General features: G+C 37.4%; 1 protein-coding gene across 1 annotated transcript in view; it reads right to left on the bottom strand.

The window, feature by feature from the left end:
* Nucleotides 1–6347, bottom strand: part of LAMA2 (laminin subunit alpha 2) — a 509807-nt gene that overhangs the window by 282236 nt on the left and 221224 nt on the right. The window lies entirely within an intron of this gene.

Genomic DNA, 6347 nt, shown 5'->3' with positions numbered 1-6347 from the left:
AGTTGATGGGTGCAGCACACCAACATGGCACATGTATACATATGTAACAAACCTACACATTATGCACATGTACCCTAGAACTTAAAGTATAATAATAAAAAAAAAAGTCAGGAAACAACAGGTGCTGGAGAGGATGTGGAGAAATAGGAACACTTTCACACTGTTGGTGGGATTGTAAACTAGTTCAACCATTGTGGAAGACAGTGTGCTGATTCCTCAAGGATCTAGAAGTAGAAATAGCATTTGACCCAACCATCCCATTACTGGGTATATACTCAAAGGATTATAAATCATGCTGCTATAAAGACACATGCACACATATGTTTATTGCAACACTATTCACAATAGGAAAGACTTGGAATCAACCCAAATGTCCATCAGTGACAGACTGGATTTTAAAAATGTGGCACATATACACCATGGAATACTATGCAGCCATAAAAAAGGATGAGTTCATGTCCTTTGTAGGGACATGGATGAAGCTGGAAACCATCACTCTCAGCAAACTATCGCAAGGACAAAATACCAAACACCTCATGTTCTCACTCATAGGTGGGAATTGAACAATGAGATCACTTGGACACCGGAAGCGGAACATCACACACTGGAGCCTGTCGTGGGGTGGGGGGATGGGGGAGGGATAGCATTAGGAGATATACCTAATGTAAATGACGCGTTAATGGGTGCAGCACACCAACATGGCACATGTATAGATATGTAACAAACCTGCACGTTGTGCACATGTAGCTTAGAACTTAATGGAAAAGACAAAAAAGTAAAGCCCAATTATACTTTCCATGTACTCAGTTATAATTCAAAGTAAATAGAATTTGAAGAGTTTGATCAGGTTAAGAATGCTTTTGGTTGCAATTGAAAACCAGACAGTTAGGAGTTCTCATATAACAAGAAGTCCAACAAAATGTAGTAGGCAGACAAAATTTTAAAACAAATGGATTAGCTTTTTTTCTTTTCTTATTTCACATATCTTTCCCCAACACTTAGATCCATTTGGGCACACTTGAAAATATAAATCTCCTATGAATAGATTTGCAAAACGTCACATACAAGAAGATGATGTGCTTAGAAAGGCAACATTCCATATAGGAAATGAGTATTTAATGTTTCCTTTGAGTTTTCTGACTTAGAGTACTACTTGTTACTTTGTGACATATACTGATCAAATCTTGAGTTGAAATAGTACAATCTCAACAGATGTGAGTAAATGGTAGTGGCGAAATTCTCTGAAGTGCTTTGTGCTATGAGGCCCAGACCCAAAAACAGGGTCTTTGCAACAGCTGTTTGTTTTCCATTTACTAACTTAAGTTTGGATGAAACATTCCATTAGCACTCTTACTATGGGCTAGATTAATTTATGTGTAAATATTCAGTGCAAAAAATACATGTTATCCATAATTAAACATTGATCTAATCAAATAAACCTTAAGTTATGGTTTTATATAAATACAGAGATTTCTTATTGACTAGAGTTCAAAAGTTTTTCAAGGTCTTTGCCAAGAAAATGAAAAGTCACACGTTCATCATATACAGCATCAATGCTGATTTCAGTAACAGAAAAGGTCACGCGTGGTGGCTCAAGCCTGTAATTCCAGCACTTTGGGAGGCCGAGGCGGGCGGATCACGAGGTCAGGAAATCGAGACCATCCTGGCTAACACGGTGAAACCCCGTCTCTACTAAAAATACAAAAAATTAGCCAGGCGTGGTGGCGGGCGCCTGTAGTCCCAGCTACTCCGGAGGCTGAGGCAGGAGAATGGCGGGAACCCGGGAGGCGGAGCTTGCAGTGAGCCGAGATTGCACCACCGCACTCCAGCCTGGGCGACAGAGCGAGACTCCATCTCAAAAAAAAATTTTTTTAATACAAGTTCCTTTAAGCTAAAGACAAACAGGCTTACCATTGTCAAATAAATGACAAATGAATAAAAAGAAAATGTATAATCTTTGTGGAAAATTTATGGGAATGCTGTCAAAAAGAGATATCAGCAATACAATTTTCTTTTTAAATGAGAATTGTAGTTAACCTTTCACTTACTGCTTAAGGATTTTGTCTTTAAGGATATTCATCACGCTGGACAGTAGATGGCTATGGTATGGCCCTTTCTACTTCTGTTGCAAAGGGAGGAACAATAGAAAGCACAGAAAACAGAGTTCTCATCTTGCCTTGTAGCCAATCCTCATTGTTTACTTACACTGTCCACAACCCTGGATATGGCCTGAAGTGCTAAATATGAGTTGAATAAATTTCAGGTTACATTATTCAGACAGAGGGCATTTTGAAATAGCAGACAACTTATTTCCCACAAAAGCAGAAGCCAGAATACCAACCTTGGAATACTATTTTGATGTGATGCTAAGTGTTATTGATCTACCGCTATTCCCTTTTCACTCTTCCCTTATTCGTGAACTCTGCAGGTGATTCTTTATTACAGCAGTAGAGACTGTTGGTGAATTTTAGAAGATAAGAATCCCAAAGTTGCAATAGATACTAAGTCACACTCCAGAGGAGAATCAACAGGTTAATAAAATACATTTTATGCCTCTTCTTCCAAAACAAACAGGTAAAGGGTTGTGTTAGTTGTTTGACATGCCTATTAATATTGGAGTCATATACAAATAACATAAAAAATTAAGCTCATTTCTGGAGATTTTCCAGAGCTGGTTGTGGATTCTGATTCTGCCTTTAAGCACTACAAGGCCCTTGGGAAAGTTAATTTTGCTTTCACAGCATCGGTGAATTTTCGCTAAAATGAGAGGAATCACACCTACCTCAGAAGTTTGTTCTCAGGATGAAATGAGAAAATAAACATAAAACTCCTCACTTGGTACCTAGCACATAACATGTATTCAACAAATGTTGTCAGTCATACTGTTTTAATAAGTATAGTTTTCAAAATTAAAATACTGTAAACATTTCACACTAAAAACCTAGTGGTTTATTTCATAATTCTAAATGCACTTTAAAATCCCAGGTTTTGGGGAGAGATCATAGTGATGGCCCAATTCAGATTTTATTCACGTCTTAATGTTTCCCTATGGAACTCTGCATAAGCATCTTATAGATAGTAGATCTTGCATAAGTATCTGCTGAATTTTAATCACATTCAACACCATATATCACTTCAACGTGTTACACATAGAGAAGGCATAAAAAAACTGGGATAAATTTGTACTGCCCCATGAGATACCTTGCCATCATTAAAATACGTCTTTATTGGTTTCTCTGTTCTTAGCTTTATCAGTCCTAAAAATAGGCTAAAGGAGATGTGTCTATTTGAGCTTTTCAGTGATTTGAGCTTACTTATAAAAAGCTTACTGTACTGCAGACTGGTGAACCATAAATGCATTTGTTTTAAAATAAGGAAGCTTTAGCATTTGGGAGGTTTAATCTGCAGTTGAAGGAGAAAAATCAATATTTAAGTCACTTAGACATTTACACACATAAATCAACTATATGGCATTACTTTTGTCAGCTTCTGTATATTAGAATAATAGTGTAAATTCTAGCACATAATAATATATACTTTATAAGTTGTAAATGCATTTTCAATATGATATATAGGCAAACAACATACTCTCTGCATTAGGAAGACAAGTAGTGTACAGATTAAAGGAAGCAGCGATCCAGCAGCAGTCATAGCTAGTCAGAGCACATCCAGAGCACTGTGATCAATTCATGACACCACCATTTAAGAGAGTAGTTGACAAATTAGAGTTCATCCATAGAGGTGTGACCAGGATGTTGATGGTCCCAATAGCTGAACAAAAGGTGTGGAAAGGTAATGGGAGTGTTTAAAAAAAGAAGACTTAGGAAAAGCATGATGATTGCTTTCTTGGAACATTTGAAGGTCTATCAAGTATACTAGAGAAAAACCTCACTGTTCATAGTGTAGAAATAGAACCTATATAAGAACGTGTTGGAGAATGTGATGGTTAATATTGAATATCTACTTGATTGCATTGAAGGATGCAAAGTGTTGATCCTGGGTGTGTCTGTGAGGGTGTTGTCAAAGGAGATTAACATTTGAGTCAGTGGGCTGGGAAAGACAGAACCACCCTCATTCTGGGTGGGCACCATCTAATCAGCTGCCAGTTTGGCTAGGATAAAGCAGGCAGAAGAACATGGAAGGTCTAGAATTGCACAGTCTTCCAGTTTTCATCTTTCTCCTGTGCCAGATGCTTCCTGCCCTCAAACATCAATTCCCAAGGTTTTCAGCTTTTGGATCCTTGCACTTATACCAGTAATTTGCCAGGGGCTCTCGGACCGTCAGCCGCAGACTGAAGGCTGCACCGCTGGCTTCCCTACTTCTGAGGTTCTGGGACTCGCACTAGCTTCCTTGTTCCTCAGCTTGCAGATGGCCTATTGTGGGACTTCACCTTGGGACCATGTGAGTCAACTCTCCTAACAAACTTCCCTTCATACATACATCAATCCTATTAGTTCTGTCCCTCCAGAGAACTCTGTGTAAGAATTAACTTCTAAAATCTGGAACTAGAGTTAGGTGCAGTGACACGCAACTATAATTCCAGTTACTTGGGAGGCTGAGGCAGGAGGATTGCTTGAGTCCAAGGGTTTGAGACCAGGTTGGACAACACGGAAAAACCTCATCTAACTAACTAAATAAAATAATATCTAGAGCTGTTGAAAATGGAATGTGCTGCTTTGTATGGTATCCATTTCTCTGAAGATTCATGAGTAGAGGTCCACCTGTCTGAGGTGATAGAAAAGGAATTCCTATATCTTCTGAGACGTTGGACTAGATGTGATCTAACTGGGAAACATGCAATTCCACCATGTCAGTTTATTAACAGTGGGTTATTTAAATATTAGAGTTAGTCCACTGCAATTTCTATTGTAGGGTACTAGAATAGCAATTAGCTTTATCCACCAGCTCCCTGCTCTGCAATTTTAGAGCTTAAAGCTTGTATAGGGTACAGCAACACATTTTATTAGGAGAAAATTCCTTGTACAGATAGTATTAGGAAGATAGTATAGCATAGTGGAAAAGAGTACAGCTCTAGAACTGGACTACCTGGGGTAAAACACTGAGCTCTGCCACTTTTTAGCTGTGTGTGACAGGAGTGAATTACTTAGTCTGTCTTTGTGTCAAGTCTCCATTAGGGAAATCAAAACAATATAACAGTAACTACTTCATAGGGTTGTTGTGATGATTCAATTGAATAATCTAGAATAGTGTTTGACATTTTGTAAATGTAAACAAGTTAGCAGCTATCATTGTTCTTGTTATTGTTGCTACTATGTAAAACAATCTCCAAAATATTGTAACTGCCCAGAGCAAGATTCTCTGAATACTATACCATTGCAACTAATCAGTATAATCTGGATTTTTAAAATTTGAAAACAAAAACATCTGGCACGTTATTTTAGCAAGCTACAGATAATACAAAAAAAAAAGGTAGATCTCAAAAAATAAGGAGACCCAACTGCTGAACCATATGTAATCAAAGCTAACATTCTCACAGAACTTTAGAATTTCAAAAGTACTCTTCATCCTCATTTAATTTCCAGAAATTGTATAATGTAGGTTTATTATTATTATTCTATTGTATAGACGGAGCAATCATGGCTCTAAGAGGTTAAATTGTTCAAGTTCACACCGTTACTTTGGTGATATTGTAATGCATCCTTGATTTATGTTTACCTTTTAAACACTTCTCCTCAAGACAAACGCTCACTCTTGGGCTCTCTCTCTCTCTCTCTCTCTCACACACACACACAAACACACACATACACGTACACTCTCAGTGGTATCATGTGACTATAATGCAAAGGTATGTGTTTAAGAATGAGACCTACCCACTCTCTAATTGTAGTCTATATATTTACTGTGTGATTTTGGGTAAATTAATTCAACTCTGAATTACAAGTTGTGTTATGTCTAAAAGGGTATGAAAATATCTACTTTGAAGGGTTTTAAAAAGAAATTCCTAAGAGGAACACAGAACCCATTCTTCATGTTCTATAGTACCAGGCAGATAGAATTTACGTAAACATTATCTCTTTTCCTCTCCTAATTATTCTTGGGATCCGGTAAGTTCAAAATAGATTTTTTTAATTAGATTGTAAGGCTTGTGTGGAAAACAGTATAATTGTCTCTCTTTTTTTTTTTTTTTTTTTTTTGAGATGGAGTCTCGTTCTATTACCTAGGTTAGAGTGCAATGGCACTATCTTGGCTCACTCAACCTCTGTCTCCCAGGTTCAAGCAATTAATCAATTCTCATGCCTCAGACTCCCAAGTAGCTGGAATTACAGGTGTGCACCACCATGCCTGGCTTTTTTTTTTTTTTTTTTTTTTTTTTTTTTTTTTTTTTT

The sequence above is a fragment of the Piliocolobus tephrosceles genome, chromosome 5 (assembly GCF_002776525.5).
Source record: "Piliocolobus tephrosceles isolate RC106 chromosome 5, ASM277652v3, whole genome shotgun sequence".
NCBI lineage: Eukaryota > Metazoa > Chordata > Mammalia > Primates > Cercopithecidae > Piliocolobus > Piliocolobus tephrosceles.
Note: the sequence above shows the minus strand (reverse complement) of the source record. Positions and strands in the feature narration are given on the sequence as shown.